The sequence below is a fragment of the Astatotilapia calliptera genome, chromosome 2 (genome assembly GCF_900246225.1).
Source record: "Astatotilapia calliptera chromosome 2, fAstCal1.2, whole genome shotgun sequence".
In the NCBI taxonomy this organism is placed as follows: domain Eukaryota; kingdom Metazoa; phylum Chordata; class Actinopteri; order Cichliformes; family Cichlidae; genus Astatotilapia; species Astatotilapia calliptera.
The window spans coordinates 7,990,381-8,010,508 of NC_039303.1; positions in this window are offsets into that span (position 1 = coordinate 7,990,381).

Below are 20,128 nucleotides of genomic sequence, written 5' to 3' on the forward strand. Positions count from 1 at the left end.
AGCTTCCTGCTTTTAGGACCCTTTTGTCGGCAGGAGTTCACACAAACGCACTCACATGCATACAGACATGCACATTCTCACACATGCATACACACATACAGTGGGGCAAAAAAGTATTTAGTCAGCCACCGATTGTGCAAGTTCCCCCACTTAAAATGACAGAGGTCAGGGATTTGCACCAGAGGTACACTTCAACTGTGAGAGACAGAATGTGGAAAAAAAAATCCATGAATCCGCATGGTAGGATTTGTAAAGAATTTATTCGTAAATTAGGGTGGAAAATAAGTATTTGGTCACCTCAAACAAGGAAAACCTCTGGCTCTCACAGACCTGTAACGTCTTCTGTAAGAAGCTTTTCTGTCCCCCACTCGTTACCTGTATGAATGGCACCTTTTTGAACTCATCATCTGTATAAAAGACACCTGTCCACAGCCTCAAACAGTCAGACTCCAAACTCCGCCATGGCCAAGACCAAAGAGCTTTCGAAGGACACCAGGAAAAGTATTGTAGACCTGCACCAGACTGGGAAGAGTGAATCTACAATAGGCAAGCAGCTTGGTGTGAAAAAATCAACTGTGGGAGCAATCATCAGAAAATGGAAGACATACAAGACCACTGATAATCTCCCTCGATCTGGGGCTCCACGCAAGATCTCATCCCGTGGGGTCAAAATGATCATGAGAACGGTGAGCAAAGATCCCAGAACCACACGGGGGGACCTGGTGAATGACCTGCAGAGAGCTGGGACCAAAGTAACAAAGGTCACCATCAGTAACACACTACAACGGCAGGGAATCAAATCCCGCAGTGCCAGACGTGTTCCGCTGCTGAAGCCAGTGCATGTCCAGGCCCGTCTGAAGTTTGCCAGAGAGCACATGGATGATACATGATCATGTGGTCAGATGAAACCAAAGTAGAACTTTTTGGTATAAACTCAACTCGTCGTGTTTGGAGGAAGAAGAATACTGAGTTGCATCCCAAGAACACCATACCTACTGTGAAGCATGGGGGTGGAAACATCATGCTATGGGGCTGTTTTTCTGCCAAGGGGACAGGACGACTGATCCGTGTTAAGGACAGAATGAATGGGGCCATGTATCGTGAGATTTTGAGCCAAAACCTCCTTCCATCAGTGAGAACTTTGAAGATGAAACGAGGCTAGGTCTCCCAACATGACAATGATCCAAAACACACCGCCCGGGCAACAAAGGAGTGGTTCCGTAAGAAGCATTTGAAAGTGTGCAAACCTGGTAAAGACCTATAGTAAACGTTTGACCTCTGTTATTGCCAACAAAGGTTATGTTACAAAGTATTGAGTTGTATTTTTGTTATTGACAAAATACTTATTTTCCACCCTGATTTACGAATAAATTCTTTACAAATCCTACCATGTGGATTCATGGATTTTTTTTTTTTTTTCACATTCTGTCTCTCACAGTTGAAGTGTACCTGTGGTGCAAATTACTGACCTCTGTCATCATTTTAGGTGGGGGAACTTGCACAATCGGTGGCTGACTAAATACTTTTTTGCCCTACTGTATATACACACACGTGGCTACACGTGCACACATACACACACATGGTGCCTTATCTTACTTGCTAGCAAGTAAAAAACGGTTAAAGATGTTCGTCTTGCTTCCTTGTTGTTAACGGGAATGAGTTTCTAAACCAGCGGGGCCTGTGGAAGCGCAGACCCAACATTTTCTTTCTTTCTTTCTTTTTTTCTTTTTTTTTTTTTTTTTTAATTTCTGGTTGTGAATTAGGCACGGAATAGCTAAACAGAAGGTGTTACTGACCACAAAGCCAGTTTTGTAAGGGCAACCACCAGCTTCTATGTCTACCCTTACTGTGGGACATCATGGGTGCACATGGCACCAGACATGCGTGGTTTTGCTAGTTCTGATATATGACCAAAACCTCAGATTGCTTGGCTCTCATGTTTTTGTGCTAAGCAATCAAGCCGCTTTAAAGGAAAGATCTACATTTGATTCAATAACATAATAGTAAATGGGCTGGTTTTTATATAGTGCTTTCTTACTCGAGCACTCAAAGTAAAAGTAATTTTCAGCTTCTTTTTTTTCATAATTGTTGAAATTCTAAATCATTGCTGAGGTGCATGTTGGATAGCTCTTTATTTAATTATTTATAAAAAATCACCAAGCTTTCACTAAGACTTTAGAGCAAAGTTCAAGATAAACCTAGTAAGTGATTTGTTGTCATAACTGAATATTAAATCTATAAGGTTGTGGATATGTAGCAACACATAGCAATATAATGGGCAAATATTGGCCACTTAGACAAATGTTGATAATTAGATATATAAACTCATTGAGTACAGCTTTTCAAGTAGATCATACTTGTCAGAGAGGTTTTTTTTGGGTCAGTTTTGGTGGCTCAACTGCTCCGTCTGCACTGCTCCCAAGTGGAGTACCACAAGGTTCTATTCTGAGTCCGATTCATTTCGTTTTATATTTAGTTCTTGTAGGATCAGTCCCAAAAAGATATGGCATCTCATCCACTTCTACGCTGATGGTTCCCAAATCTATTTGCCCCTGAAAGGAAATGATAGCAACTCATTAAGTCTTTTGTATTTTGATGACATTAAAGGCTGAACGGCTTTAATGTTTCTAAATTTGTTGAGATTTGTCTGGTGATCAGGTACTTCTCCATGTTCCAAAGACCAGACTTAAGAACAGGGGCGAGCTAGTAAAATATAACCTAATCTATGGAACAATTTGCCTCCACATATTAGGCTAATCCTCACTTTGCAGATATTTAAAGTAGAGATGGACCGATCCGATATTACGTATCGGTATCGGTCCGATACTGACCTAAATTACTGGATCGGATATCGGAGAAAAATAAAAAATGTAATCCGATCCATTAAATATCACGAAAGCACCTCACAAAACTTGCAACACGCCGTAACTCACCTCAGAACGTTAGCATGTCGGAGCAGTATGCATCACGTGATAGAGCGGCTGTGGCATGCGGGACCTGTGGTGGTCTGGATAGCATTTGGAGCTTCGCTAGCAACCCGGCATTTCATCTCCGACAAAGTTATCCCGAGAGAAGTAAAGCAAGTGTGTAAGTCCATCTCTGAATGTTTGTAAAGCATTCCTGCGTTAAGCTTAACAAGCGACTGCCTCTCCTGCTGCTACTTCAATCATGAAACTGCTTAACGATCAGCTGATCGGCTTTTCTGTCGCGAGTCCGTGTCTCTAGTTTGTTTTTGGCCCACTTTGCACCAGAAAGAGGAAACCAGCGGCTGAACAACAGCAGCACGTTTAAGCTTGATCAGCTGTTGTTAGAATGTATTTAATATTACTTTCTACTCCAGGATCTTTTTCTACGTAGCTGACGGCTGGTAACTGTGCAGGGGCGAATCTAGCAAAGTTTAGCCAGGGGGGCCGATAGGGCATTAACAGGGAAAAGGGGGCACAAAGACATACTTTTCTTTCTTATTCTCATTTAAAATGTCTAGCTTTTAATAAATAATTATCTGACACCCAAAGTTTTAATTTGATGTAAAATGAATAGAAGTCAATTACTGTATATAGTAACTATTAAGTCTAATATATATACCCTAGTAAGCTATAGTACTTTTTCCTTTGGGAAGGTACCATCTGTGCAGTCTGCAATTTTGTTGAAGAAAGATGTTGAATCTATTTAATATTTCTTGAAAAATAATTGATTTCTGTGCATTTTTTTTCACACTGCATCAAATTAAGGTTGATTACGTCGATTAAGCATCATGAGGTGGAGCGTGAGGGGTGGTTCCCTATTTTTTATTTATTTATTTTTGTTGTTGCTGGGAGTTGGAACCCTATTAGTTAGGTTGCTTAATATTTATGCTAAGTACTCTTTAAAATACCAGAATAGGGAGGATGGTGTAGGTTTAAGTTTATTAGATTGATCAGTATTGCTGAACTATGAAATATTTTTTTTGCATACAGGTATAACAGAATAGCTTTAGTGTAGTTGTTGTTTTAAACTTGAGTATGAACTTATACAAAATGCAGCAAGATATTTAAAAAACAGTTTTGTTGATTAAAAAACACTATATCGGATTCATATCGGTATCGGCAGATATCCAAATTTATGATATCGGTATCGGACATAAAAAAGTGGTATCGTGCCATCTCTAATTTAAAGTACACGGTGTCTACTGGCAGCAGGAATAATGCACCATAGCACAAAGCACAGATCAGAATCAGAATCAGAATACTTTATTCATCCCGAGGGAAATTAGGGGTTACAGCATCTCAAACTGATTTTTTGAACAGGACAATGAGTTCATCATACTTAAAAATCATCTACACATACTAGATCTCAATCCAGAAGAGCACTGTTTTGGTAGAATGGGAGATTCTACCAAAATGTCCAGCTGACAAGCCTGCAGCAACTTTGTGTGCACATAGCATTTGTTAAAAGGAACATTTATGGGCAAAACCTCAAACCCTATATGTTATTATAACAGCAGTAAATGACTACCTGCTTCAGAGAGTTGTGCATTAAAAATTACACATTCACCACGTACGAATAGGTGGTTTGTGCATTTCCTATAACGTTTTCTCATAATTCTTATAAAGTAGTGCATTCCCTAGATTTTAAAAGAGCAAATGACTGGTCCAACATCCTGCACCATTCATATTTCTTAAAATAAAGTGCCATCTTCCTAGTTTGCTTCATCAAGAAAGGCATGACTGATTTTGTGTTACAATTTTAAATAGCAAGCTCCTGCAAGTGGCTGGTTTATTTGAACAGGTTTAAAATGAGATTGCATTTAAAGCACTGTATAAAAAACTGTCTTGTGCAGACTGAGGTTGTTTGTTACCAGATTCTGGTAAGCTGACCCTCTATGTTGATAAACTGTTGATTTACCTCTCTATATGGTGTATATATACACACATACAGGAAATGCTTTGGTTTCCTGTGCATGCGATGCAGCAGATCATTTACTCCTAACTGTTCAGCAGCCTTGTGAATGAAGTGGTGTGTTAGCCATTGGTTAGCCAACAGAAGGAATTGCCTGCATGCAGGGAATGTTTGCACCAGGATCAAGCTATGCAGTTGTATGTACAGCACCAGGTTTCCTACGTATGTCTTCTTTTTTATGCTACTAGTTTTGTATCATATGCACAGCAGTGTGAGATCTAACATTTTTAATTTAGTGCACCAAACCCTGATTGTAACTTGCATTGCTTTTAATTGTAATTTGACAGAGTTGCAGTAAATTGCAATTTTATTGTTCTGGTGAGGAAATTCTTCACTTCACATTTGCAGCTTCCAGTGAGTTTGGTTGACACTTTTGCTTTTGATTTAGTTAAGGAAGCAGTAAGACTGCTCTCCAAACTTGCTTGAAAACATAATGAGGGAAAATGCTTATCGAATATTGTGTCAATGCACTTTAAAGTCATGCATTTACCTGCATGTAAATGATTCTCCTTCTTGCTCTGCCAAGGATATTTTGCACATGTATCGACATATATTTTATTTAGTAAATAGGCAAATTGTAGATTATCAAATGAAGTAATTGTCATGTCCTATGTAAATAAGAAGAAATCCTCCTTACTAATTTTATTTTAATTCAGATTTCATGACAGCTATGCTTAATGCGCGTCCACGTCAGGCAGTATTCTGTACACTGTTGGGGTTTTTTTTTCCAAATACATGGAGGTCCACACGCTGGTAGTCATTTTTATTTAGTTTTTTTTTTTTTTTTTTTAAGGTAGTTAACTTCGCATAAGTGTATCAGGGCCTAATGTTATTACGCTCTACAGAGTATGCCAGAGAAACCTGAAGACCTCCCAAACAGAAGCAGATTTACACAATGTAAGCCTTCTGTTTTTCTTTCTTTTCTTTTTCTTTTTTTTTTGTCTTCAGTCAGTCACTAAGGTAATAGTAGTAGGTTTAGAGATAAACAGGATATGCAACTCTCTTGATGTGGTTACACACAGTGAAAACATTTAAGACCTAAACTCTTAGAAGCTGCAACACCCATAACCGAGGTGCTTTGCACAAGGAAAAGTAATACATTCTGCATTTTTAAAAATAGTAGCTGGGTGAAGAAGTAAGCAGGCACCATATTGCATGTTTTAAAATTGTTTTCTGCTAAAAATCTTGATTAACTTGATATAATATTAGGTTCAGCAAATATCAGCAATACAGCCATGAGTATGAGAAAGTGACGTAATAGTGCACAAATAGCTTCTTCCGTGAAATGGGTGAAACACTTTGGAACATGGAACAATACCATGTAAAAGAAAAGCAAGTGTTTTCCCTCAGATTTTCGCTGATCTTTCAATTTAGCTCGTTTTTATATTAAGTGCCATCCACACTGTGGATCTGGTTGGAACATCCACTTACCCATTATAGGTAGAAAAAAAACAAGCAGTCCCAGTTTATTGGAATTTTATATCAATGCGATGATAAGAAAAGGAAGTCCTTTGAAAGAGGTTCATTGCTGGGGCACTGAAGCCCAAGCTGCAGTTAAAAAAATTGCTCAAGTGGTTTGTTTTTCAGTAGATGAAATTTACACCTGTACTTCAGGGTATGGTAAGACATAAGTAATTGACAAGTGTAAGAAACAAAAGCAACTTTCTTTTAAGGCAGAGATGGGCAATTCCAGGTCTCGAGGGCCGGTGTCCTGCAGGTTTTAGATGTGTCCTTGATCCCACACAGGTGATTTGAATGGCTGAATGACCTCCTTAACATGTCTTGAAGTGCTCCAAAGGCCTGGAAATGAACTAATCATTTTATTCAGTTGTGTTCACCCAGGGTGATATCTAAAACCTGCAGGACATCGGCCCTCAAGGCCTGGAGTTGCCCCCCCCCCCCCGCTGTAAGGCAACTGAGAATGCCAATTAGACCATGACTGACATGGAATTTTCTAGGATGATATAGAGCGAATATTTATCAAAGTTAAAACTGTGTTGGAGTCATTTATATGAACACGATGTGGCTGGAAATACATAATTAAAAACTGATACTTCATTCCTAATTATTTTCACATATCTTGATGTGCACATGGATGCTACAATTGTCATTATAATTAGTTGTCATCAAATGTCTATGCGTGCATGCCTTTTGTGTGCTTGATATCGTATTGTGTTTATTCAACTATCAAACGTTACCCATAGACTGGACTATGTCTGGATTTGTTGTTGAGGAATTGCTCTCCATTCCTGTCCTGGATGAATGCATCATGCACTGATGGTCATTGGTTGTGACTGCCTCTGATATACATGTCCACTCAGTGCATTACAGGCATACTCAGCAGAAGCCACATCGGGAATAATACAGTCTAATATGTTTCCCTAGAACCTTGCGCGACTGTGGTTGTGCAGGGGCAATGATTGTTCTGCCACAGGGCTGAGTGCTGTCACAAGGATGAGACAAATACAAGTCGAGGGCACCTCATCTCGATATCTTGTTCTAGTCAGATTTCCAAGAAGAATAGTCACATCAGAGATGATGCTCTCAGAGACATGCAAGGCTGCAGCAAAAGCTCTTATATTTTTTTTTCTATTCTGACACCACTGGTTTGAGAATGCAATAAACCGAACCAATTTTGATGGGTTCAAATGAGTTTGTATTCAGTTAGCAAATTACTAATTCTCTCATTGACTCACAGCAATCAACCGGAACTGAAAACTTCTCATGGAAATTGTTTGGGTTTTCTAAGAGATAGAAATGCTGTGCTGAGAAATGGATTTGAAACAAAGATTGAAAATGTATTTGACAAGATACAACTAATTTCCTATTTGACCTGTTAAATAAGTATCATTTTTAATACTTGAAAAGAAAATAGTTTTCATTCAAGGACTGCCTGGAGTCTAGAATGCATAGAAATCACTAAGTGCTGTGTTTTATCCATTCACATGCTCTGTCAGGCCTTAACTCAACTGTCTTCAGTTGCTGCTTATTTGTAAGACCCTTCAAGCTCATCCTCAGGATCTAAAAAACTGACTTTTTTGGGGTGAGTCAGGTGATTGACTTGGCTATAGAAGAATACCACATTTGTTTTCCATGAGAAACTCTTGGGTTGTTTTGCAGCTTGTTATTTGTCATGTTTTTATCCATCTGCACTGCAAAGCACTGTCTAATCAGTTTTCTAGCATTTGAGTGAGTGAGAGCAAAGAGCATTGATCTGTACACTTTAGAATTCACCGTGCTGCTTCTAGCAGTAGTGACATCATCAGTAAATGGTAGTGATGGAGTTGCATTGGCAGCCATACATGCCTATGCCATAATGTTGCCACCACCATATTTGACAGTTGGTGTAAAATGCTTGGATCAGTGAAGGAAAGAATTCACTTGAGTTGTCTTCTGTGGTCTTTCAGGGCTTTTCGTGTTACTGAGCTTGGTAGTGCATTCCTTTTTTAAAAGAATGTATCAGATTGTTGATTTGGTGAACAGTGAGGCAATGCAAGTTCAGTATTTGAAATTAACAAATCTGTTGCTGGAAAGTGGTTCAAAAGGATAACAATACCAATAATTGCGGAAATGCTTACTTTCAGTCCCAATAATCGACCAATCAGTAATATAAATGCAGCACACGATCAGATTATGTCAGCTGGAGGAGTCTATCAGAAAATACATCAAACTGCACTGGATAGGATTGAAGTGACTAAATCCTTTATTAGATAGATAAGTAAGCCTTCAAAGTTCAGTAGAGCAAAAACCCCTATACAGAGCTCTACATCTAAATATGGAGCATAGGTCAGATGAGTCATCATGTGGCCAAGTGCATGCATAACGTAGAGTGGCTCAAGCCTGAACCCTTAATCCTTATCGTAAGCTGAAACGGCTGCCAATCGATTAAAGACATTTCACTGGTTTGGTTGCCCACTTTAGAGGGAACGGCAACTGTAAAACAACATAACAGTGCTGTGGGTACTCACATCATCCTATAACTACAGTGTTTAAGTGGTCCAGGATGGCAATATTCCCACATCCATAAGACATGAAAATGGTTTGAGTATGTCAGGCCAAAAATATTTGTTTTGCTTTAATTAATCAAATTCAGATCTTCATTATCAAAAGTTATCGAGATGACTAGAATCTTTATGTCCATAGTTCCAAAATAGGACACAGTTCCCAGTACCTTAAGTGCTATTAGAATACATGTGTAATGACAATAAAGTTGAATCCTAATCCTTAACTAATCATATTTAAATATAGTTTAAAGAGTTTTTAAGCTGATGTCTCCTGCTTCTTTCATCGTACTCCTTATTTATTTTTGTACCCATTTAGGCAAGTAGTAAGGGCTTTAAGTACAAATAGTTAAGCAAAGTGGGAATGTACAGTATTTGTTCCAAAAATTACTCAATGACCTCAATGTGACTAGATTTTCCATCCCTAAACTTCTTGTGGACAGCCTGACTTAGTTTAGTTGCCCTTACCAATGAGGAAATGAAGACTCCCACACAGGCCAGAAACACTTATTCCATTCCCACATTAAGGGGAGAAATGTGACTCTATAACAAACTTTGTATCATGTCTTAAAATTCTTGCAAATATGCATTCAAATTTGATGAAGAAAATACATCAGAGCTCTTCTTTCGGAAGTTTCCATTTCAAACATCTACCCTCACTAATATAACATGTAATATGTTCAAATAATGCCAATAGATTGTTGTTAATACATTTATTACATTTTATTTAGAGCACCAACATACATAATTCATCCATACAGCATAAATAACATAAATAATAAATATATAAATAGAAAATAAAGAAATTTTACAGTCTAGATAAAACAGTCTTAATATTACTGACTGAGAACTTTGCAGTATTGTATTGTAGAAGTTAGATATAAATATATTCTAGCAGTGTTCAGAATGTCTACATCATTTAAACAGCTATAGACCTGAGATCGCTCCATTCGACATGCATAAATGTGGCTAATCACATAGAGTGACAGTTCTTTATACAGTATTGGTTGGTCACGTAATCTTATACGAGATGAGGTGTTGCTGTCCATTATTTGCTGCTTAACAGCTAATTTGGAATTTCCGCGTTTATTGTGTGAAGCAAAGTCAAGATGTCATCCACAAAACTAGTAAAATTCTTTTCAGGCCACAGCTCACATCTACATTTGCTGGAGTTGTGCTGTGTCTAGGAAGAAGAAAAGTCAGTTAAGTCTACTTGTTTAAATTTTCATCTTGTCAGCTTTTTTCACAGGCTATTAATACGTTGGTATAATATAGGGCAATACTTACCAAGTTCTTTGAGTTCAGTTGGCTAGCGATCTTATCCAGTGTATCGAGACCCTGGGGAATGCGTTTGTGTGGGTCTAAACATTCCTCGTTTGCCACTTTGTGAAGTTCTGTGATAACGCACTTCAGTGCCTCAAGGGAGCATTCTTTCTGTGTGTGACAGAGAAAGATTTTTCTGTTACTGCTCTGAGACAGGCTTGTGGCTGCAAATAGAGGCAGCCTCAGCTGTGTGAAATATCGACACCTGGCAAGCTCATTTCCTGTACTAGAGAACCTTTACATGTGGTTTATAAAAGCTTAACTAGCATATGGGGACTACCCAACATGACACCTTCTGTTCTGACTTCTTACTCCCTGATCAGCCTATCATCATCATCTTCTGTTTGGTACAGTGGCTATACAGCTTATTTTTATTTGTGACAGACAGAAGTCTCTGGCAGCACTACAATTTTCAAAAAATGTAAATGCAAGTTTTCAAATATAGTCTTACCTCTATATTTACAGGAGCATAGAATTCGGAACCGTCAATCTGTAAATATAGAAGAAAACATTGTATTTATTAGCACATAGCAGATACTTTACAAACCCCTTAAAAAAATCATCTTGACACTTACACAGCTGACGCTCTTAAAAAGGTTCGGATTCCAGTCCTCCACTGCTATTGAGCGTTTGGATAGAGGTTTCCCTTGAGTGTTCAAGCAAAAAACAGCAATAGTAACAATCCAAAAGGCAATCCTAATAAAGTGCTTCATATTCAGCTTGAAGTTTTGTCAGTGTGAAGAGCAAGTTGTTTAGAGAAGGTTTTGTGTTGGTTTACTTACCTCTGAGCTGTTATATAGTGCTAGGGTGGAAAGGGTGGGCTGAATTAGTTCTATATCGCCTAATGCACACAGCACTTTTTTTCCTTTAGATGACTCTTGGAATTTTTTTTTCTTCACCATTCTACTAGCACCGTGGTAAAATCCCTCAGTGGCCTATGGTAAAGCTCTTGTGAAACTAGGGTTGGCTGTCTATTTTGTGGTTCATAGGGTTTCTTGCTTTCTGTTTGCTTTGTGAACTCTGTTTAATGAATCCTTGCTATAAACTTGACATATTTTCTATCATAAACACAGCCCTGACATTTTAACTGGGTTTTCATGTTTTAGAAAACAAAACAAAAATAAATAAGGCTTTGGCTGTGAAAGTGGATCCATTTTGTGAACCACCAACTGCTGATTATTTATCATGATAAACAGGAATCGCCTCATTGTGGAGGTGTAAAAACTTATTAGTACTCATTAGATCATTTTGAGTGGGACAAGTAAAGATATTTGTATGCGGCATATTGTTAATAAAACAGTTCATATAAATGCAAGTTTACAATAAAAATTCACACACATATGTGGCACAATCATGTACTGCCAATGTTAATACTGAAAGCTCGTTGAGCAGCTAAGTGCTCTGTGTTTGTATTTTAGACGTGGTACAAGTGCATAGTTAAATAATCAGAGGTGCAGGGGACTTTCAGATATTTAATTTTTACCTATTTTTTATTTCATGAGGCAATCATATGGTCATCACTGTTAGGTTGATTTGTCACAGTGGTTTTGGGTTTAGTCAATTTTGTGTATTTGTGTGCAGGATTGATCAGTGCGTCCTACATTTGGAGCCAAGCATTTTTGATGTTTGGAAGAATTCTTTTCCACCGTGAGATAGGGGGAAACTTGACATTTAGCTTTGCGTCTTTGTAAAACTGCATATTCAATTAAAATAATAAGAAAAAAATCCTTTAGTGTTCATAAGGAAATAACACAAACAAAGGCAGATATCCTTTCGTGATCCATAGTCTGCGGATATTTTTCGTGCTTTAGCAGGTGTATGTATCTTGTTATTCATTAATTAAGTCTGTTAATGTTTGCATAAATTCCTACCAGCTGTGACTTGTGCTTATTTATGCTGTTACTGTTACTTACATTAACGCAGGTCACAAAACTCTATGTAATAACTTTAAATGTACTCCGCTTTGTTTGAGAGGTGTTATGGGGTCGTTTCAAACCTACTCTAGTGTTGTAGAAGACATCCAAATATGCTCATTTGTTACCTAAAAATGGGAGACTGCTTAAGTGGTCCTTTTTTGATTGTTCAGTGTTTGTGGGGTTTATCACCATAATGACTTAAAGGTCCACCAGCACCATGTGAAGTTAATATCTCCTTAAAATCCTGCGATGACTCACACTTTTCTTTTGAGTAAAAAGTGTGAACTCATACGGCCTTGTGGTACTGGATCATCCACCCCTCCCCCCCACGCCGCCACCGCCGCCTGCAGAATTTGTAGATTTACTGTGGTTTGAACTCTAGGAAATTAAAAAGTATACGTCACAAGTGTGCCAGACGCAGACCACACGCATTAAGTTTATCTTACTGATATTTTAAATTGATTGTTCCTTTTAGTTGGCCTTTGGAAAAAAAACAATCCAGAGCATATCAGTTCAGTCTTTTTTGATTGTAATTTGAATCTTTGGGGCGGGGGTCTTTTTAGTTAGTAGAAAAGGTGGAAAAACAGCATTTAGTACTTGGTACTGCACACTATTGGGGGGTAAAAGTTCCAACTGTGGGTTGCCAAAAGGTTTGCGTAATTAATTACCAGCCACCAGGGGAGCTATAGAGCAAATTATGTCTGTATTAACTGTTCATTCTGCTCACTGGCAGTTGAAAACATATGGAGTAAAAAGTTGGCATAAGACAACATGTTATGACAAAAATCATGGTAGAAAATCTGCGGCACTATTGATTTGCACATTTGAGAAATGATGCTGCTGAATGGCAACGGTAAAAGCTTGCTGGCCATCTTTTTTTTTATAGGTGATGAAAAGAAAGCAGAGATGCTCCACAAATACTGTGACTAAGAAAGGAGTTTTAAAAGTTTTTTACAGATTTTAGTAAATAGGGAACATTTCACTTCATTTCCGGTCACGTTGCTCCTGGGATAAAAATGATATGCTGTAAATTAGCAAAAAAGTGTCCCTGGCGCAAAAAATAGGTTCCATTATCAAAGCTGTGCTAATATTGAGATGTAAATTCACCGTTGACTCGACTTCTAGAAAGTCGCCTGGATGTCTTCATTTGACCTTCAACAAAAAGAAAGTTTGTAATCAGGCATTTTTTCATGTTATCCTTTTATCATAACAAAATGATAGAGAGAAAATATCCTCAGGATGAAGAGGAGGTTGAACATCAGAATAACTCTATCACCCTGGGGATCATTTCTAATCATATTTAGGAAACTGATTACACAATCAGCAGCTGAATTACCCCTGATAGAATGATATCAGGGGGCATAGAGGCCATAGTTGTGACAGTTGGACATGCTCACCATGGAACAAATAAGACAGTTTACATGTAGATGAATGTAAATATGTTAATATGTTGAAAAACAGTGTCTGCTAATACAAGTTTGTTCACATGGAGTGGACATCATGTTCACAGTCATTTAATGCCTAAATTATCTTTCAACATCTGTCTATCTACAGTTCAGTTTTTGCTGTCATATTGCACCTAGTAGTGACGTGCGAGATAATATTTTAGCAGCGTTTTGTGTAAAGTGTTTTTCCTGAACAACAACAGAATAAAGACAACGAAAGTGGAAAAACGTAACAGGGAATCCGTGAAGGGCTAACTCTTTGGTAAATGTTTAATTTTATTAAGTGGACCTAGGAGTAGATTATTTATTGTTTTATACTTTTATGATGATACTAAAGTTCTTTGTTTATACTCCTGACAGAAGAATGAGCCATGATACAAGTGACACAACTGATGTAGAAAACATTTTAATTATAGCATAACGGCCTTGAAACTGACTTAAATGTGACAAATGTTTGGAGATCAGTAAAGCTTGGGTGTGCTTTTGGGGGTGCCTCGGTTGACATTATTGCCTCACAGCGACAAGGTCCTGGGTTTGAATCTATGAATCTATGAGCTGGCTTGGGCCTTTCTGTGTGGAGTTCAGGTGTTCTTCCTGTGACTGTATGGGTTCTCTCTAGGTACTCCTGCTTGGGATAATTGTTCTAAATACCCTTTTGGTGTGAGTAGTTGTCTCTCTCTCTGTTAGCCTTGTGATAAACCTGTCTATATTGTACCCCATCCCTCACTTTGTGACAGCTGGTATAGGTTGCAGTTCCTCCGTGACCTCGAAGTGGATAAGCAGAAGCTGTCCAATGCTTGCAGTGTTAATAACAGGTGCCCCTTTTGTATAAAGGTATTTTAGTCGCTCAAGTCAAGTGGAGTTTTATTGTCAGCCCAACAATATACACTCAAGTATGCAGTGGCTCAAAATATCGTCCTCCTGGATCAAAGGTGCAAACTGTTAAAAAAAACAACAACAAAACAAACTAAAATATAGATATATAAAAACTAATAAACGAAGAAGTACAATAGCATTGTATTGAATAAATAAACATAGAAAAGAAAAAGAATAAATAGAATAGTACACGAAATAAATACAGTAGTAAACTGTAGGGCTGGGCGATATGGCCCAAAATTCATATCTCGATATTCTTTAGCTGGATGGCGATATACGATATATATCTCGATATTTTTTTAAAGCCATAAAGTAAGAACAAAAAGAGAGTTCTTAGTCAAAGCTGTGTCCCAAATCTCACACAGGCACTGTTATTAACATAGATATACATGAAAAAATTACTCAGAAATAAATTATCAGCATTTATTAAATAATAATGCTCCATAAATAAAACAAAACAATGTTGGTTTTGTGCATAACAAAAAGCTCACAGTCAAAATGTAAAATATAAAGACGCTGAGCATAATAACAACGACACAGATTTTGCAGCTGCTCTGTTCCCAAGTTCTGTGTGACTAACAGCCTGGAGTTTGAAATCCGCTCCGTAACCATGTCTCTTACAGGTGCCATTTGTGGTCCTTATACACACACAATACGGTAATATTACGTTGAAGCACAGTATGCATTACTCCGTGAGGCTCCTGACTACGGTAGCCGTAATGCTCCAACAATCCATCAAGCGGTGCGGCTTCGGAGCTTACCAAAGTCGTACTAAAACATTTTTTGACAGATTGCTGAGCGCCGTGTGTATCACATGAAATCGGTTTGCGGTCAGTAAGCACAACCAGAATTCAAACATAAGGCGCACTGTCAATTTTTGAGAAAATGAAAGGATTTTAGTGTAAGCTTGCAGTCTGAAAGATACGGCATATGAGTTTTGTAAGGTGGTTTGTTTCGGGGCAGGAGGCTGGGAGACTGTGTGGTCTGGGTTACAGCACACAGTTTCACACACTTTTCATTTTGCACTTCATGGCGCTGTTGTAAATGGGGAAAATACTACTAATGCGCCAACCTTTAGTCGAGATTCTCTACAGAATACATTATTCTGTTGCTCAACTGACACTCCAAATAATAGTAATAATAGTTAGTGCTGTCAGCATTAATCTCATTAAAATGACGTTAATGCCATAGCTGCATTAACGCGGCAAATCTCCGTTAACGAGTTACCGCGGATTGTCCCATTCGTGGGGCTGGACAGTGTCAAAGCGTTAACGAGCTAACCGCACTAACACTAAAATAATAATCCCCAAATGTTTTCTTTTTACTGACCAGCTCCTCTTTGATAGCTGCCGGGTCCATCTTGTCGTTGCCTGCAGGTGAAGTGATGGGGGAGGGGGAGTAGTGTTCAGTGAAGGAGAGAGGCGAGGCAAAAGTGGGCGAAAGAGAGGTAAACTTGTGGCTCCACAAGTATAATTATAACGTAACATAGACTATATCGATGTAAACGATATTGTCACATCTCATATCTCGTATAAAAATATATCGATATATTTAAAAACTCGATATATCGCCCAGCCCTAGTACACAGAGTGCAACAGTGCAATACGTAATAGTGCAAGTATTGTAAGTGAGACGAGAGTGTTATGTAGTCCAAAGAAGTGTGTTGAGAAGTGAGTCCAGTGTTGAAGAGGGCAGCATGGTGTTCAGGATTGCTTGGAGGCAAAAACTGTTGCACAATCTCGCTTACTTGCTCCTGATGCTGCAGAGTTGTCTTCCAAATGGTAGAGGAGTAGACAGTTGGTGGGAGGGGTGATGCGGTTCAGCCTTGATACTGGTGGCTTTACAAATGCAGCATGAGTTGTAAATGTCCTGTAGTCTGGGTAGAGAGGTGCTAATGATCCGCTCAGCGATCGGCACAGTCCTCTGGAGGGCTCTGGGGTCTGATGCGTGGCAGTTTCCATACCAGACTGTGATACAGCTGGTTACGACGCTTTCTAAGGTGCCTCTGTAAAAGGTGTTAAGGATGGGTTTGGGGAGGCGCACGTTCTTTATTAGTTGTCTCAGGAAGTGTATGCACTGCTGAGGTTGTTACTGGTCCAGGACAGGTCCTCTGTCATGTGAACAAGAGGAATCTGTGCCTTTCACTCTTTCTACTGTGGTGGCATCTGCTAACTTGAAAATGTGGTTTGTGTTGGAGCTGGAGGTGTAGTCGTGGGTCAGTAGCGGACTCGGCACACATCCCCGAGGGGGGTCACCTGTGCTCAGTGTGATGATGCTGGATCTTTGATTTTCCAACCTGTACTGTCTGGGGTCTTTCAGTGAGGAGGTCCTGAATCCAGTTGCAGGTGGAGGTGTTGAGTCCGAGCAGGTCCAGCTCGCTGGTCAGCTGTTGGGGGATGATGGTATTGAATGCTGAGCGGAAATATCATAACATTTAATATCTTTAATAGTGTCAAAGTAATAGTACTTTGTTTTACAGTGGCTTTTATGTCTCTTCTTATTAGATATCTCAGCAGGGCTGGACCCTCTCAGATAAAAACAGGGTTTTTTTGTCCATTTTACATAGATGTTCAGATAGGAACACTGCATGTGCTCTGCTCACCACTGGGTTTGGCACTCACAATAACTCCAGCAAATCGAAGCTATGTGGACTGTTCACTTACACCCCTGATATGGTTACTTGGATGGGAACGGTTTTGCTTCCCAATCTTTCTGATGCTGGCATTCTAAATGGGGCACACTGGTGAAAGTTCCAGTAAATGACAGTGGTCTAGCTGTCACGTCCTCTATCAAAGCCTTGTATGTCTGTCATTTTGCATGGCATTCATCACATTGTTATGTCACTGTTATTTTGTTAGAAAATAAAATATCATAAATATCAGAGAATCAGAATACTTTATTAATCCCTCAGGAAATTACATGGTCACAGTTGCTCAAAGACACCAAGAACAGTAACCAACTAATCTAAATTAATAATACAATATATCAAAGTTATAAAATAAAACAAAACAGATCTAATAGATACAAATAGCTCTAATTATAAATATCCCAGTATATCACACAAAATAGATAAATAGTTGCATTATATAAATAGAATAAATATTTAAAAAATTTGAGAACTTCTTACAGTGTTTTTGAATTGTTTGAGACTACATCACATTTTAGTGCAGCACATTTTTAAATAATAAGGATAAAGTACAAGTACAGGACATTTGTAGAATAAATAGTTGCATTATATAAATAGAATAAATATTACAGTTTTTAGGAACCTCTTACAGTGTCTTTGAATTGTTTGAGACTACATCACATTTTAGTGCAGAGCATTTTTTAAATAATAAAGATAAAGCACATCTACAGGAACTCTGTAGGTTCTGTGCTCATTTGGAGTTGATGCGGGCAATGATGGTTTTAAGTTCTTCTAGAAAGTCTGCAAAGTTAAGAGATCTCTCTTCTTGCGTCTTACAGTCTGAAGAATTATTCTGTATGTGAGGAGAGAAGCACAGATTAACATTGTTTTTAAGTTACTTAAATCTAATAACGTAAGTTGATAAGTCAAAACTTTTAATACTTACATGTGGTAAGGTAGTATTGGCATGGTCCAAAGTGTTGAGGGTCATGTTTAATTGCCATATCCCACTGGTGGCATGCTCTCTCGCAAGCTCCAGTTTTTTCATGATGGTGCTTACAGCTTCACCAAGGCAGGGATCCTGATGAAGACAGAGCAGTTGTTAGGATCGTGGATAGCTGGATATAAGCTCTTGTCATTTACCAGTCCTAGTGTAACTGAAAATCCATCACAGATTAATATTGCTCAAGAATCAAATTTTAATTTTAGCCATTTCAAGACAAGCGTCTACCCCCAATAGCTGCCTATAGGTCTGAGAATAAAGGGTGAAAATGAGAGGACAGTCTTCCAGACGAAGAATGATTTCTCAAGGTCTTAAGCAAAAGATGTGTTGCTACAGTTCATAAAAGCTGCATTAACATGAATAAAAAATAAAAAAAATGAACCAAAGCTGAAATGATCCCTTACCGACACATCTTTGGGAAACTTGAAAATCATATTTCCCTACAAAAAAGGAAAAAAAGAGAATATTACTTTGAAAGTCATTAATATTAAAAAAACAGCATTTTGTCCTGGTTCCCTTTTGCACATAGCTTATGTAACAAACACTTTCCAATTTTAACTTACCTCAAATTTGACATTCTTACGTAGTCCTCTAAAGTTGATCTCGTCCATGATATTGGAGGTGGGTGCTGCTTGAAAACACCCAATGAGAAAAAGCATCCAGAGTGCAGTTCTAAAGTAGTGCTCCATAATAGACTTGTAAAAAGCTGGATCGACGTTTGCTGTGAAGATGTGCAATGTCGCTTTACCAGTGGCTTGTGATGACATCCCTCTACTGCTGGTTAATTTATGCTGCTTAAAGTGAGTGGGTAGGTTCAGGTAACTTTTCCTATTAATCATGCTGCTTTTTTTCCCCTGTCAGCTGCATGGTAAAAACCCAGAGTTGGGGCTAGGTGGGCACAGAGTTATGGTAGTTTTTCAATAGTTTATTCGTCTTTCTTATTTGGTCATTATCATAGTTAACAGTTTATATATATATATATATTTTCCCCTTTCTCACGTCAGCAGTGTTTAGTTTACTAGCGCTGTACAGACTTGGTAAAAGAAAAAAAAATGAGTTCAAAGTGAATGATGTTGGGGTTTGGTTTCCTCCCTTCAGAGAATTTAGGTGGCCTTTTTTTCTTTTCTTTTTTAAAAAAATCATCACTATGAAGAGCCACAACCTTTAAGACTGCACATTTACAACATTTATAACTTTTAACACTGGGTTTCATCTTTTAGCCAGAGCAGCTGTTCCTTTTTAAACTGTTGAACATATTTAAATTTTAAAAAACAGTTATACACATGCGGTGCAGAATGACTCTGAGCACTAAAAAGCTGCACTCATGTTTGAACATTTACATCCTTTGATGACAAAGGTCTTCATCTAAAAGGATCTGATGCTCTGATATCAACATGCAAAATTAAAATATAAAAGAGAGAAAGATTGGTATATTGAGGTTGTATCGGGTAAGGAAAGAACTTTGATTTTTACATCAAAATTCATAAAGCCAGATGAATGGTTGACACCTACACGTACGCTCACCTACTGTTGGGGATTCCCCTTAGGAATCCCAGACAACAGAGGTTGTCGACACCCTCTGCTTAGTGTGTCATGGCATATTACTGTTGCTCACTCTATAACACTTTTTTAGTTAGGTTTCAGTTTTGAGAGATCTTCAGGAATTAGACAAAAACGGTGAATGGGACAAGATTTTGATGTGCTTGAAGAGGGTGGGGAAATTTTCTATCCATAAAATTAATAGCATTTTGGGGCATCCCTGCAGTTTCCATGAGTTGAAGTACATTTTGCTCATTTTCATTTGCTTTTCTGTTCTCACACACACATACTCACTCACTCACTCACTCAATCTCTCTCTCTCTCTCACACACACACACACACACACACACACACACACACACACACACACACACACACACACTTTTTTTTAAATACTTTTTACTAAAACCTTAGTTGGTAAATGACTGCTTTAATATGGAGAGTGTAGTTGCATGCATTGC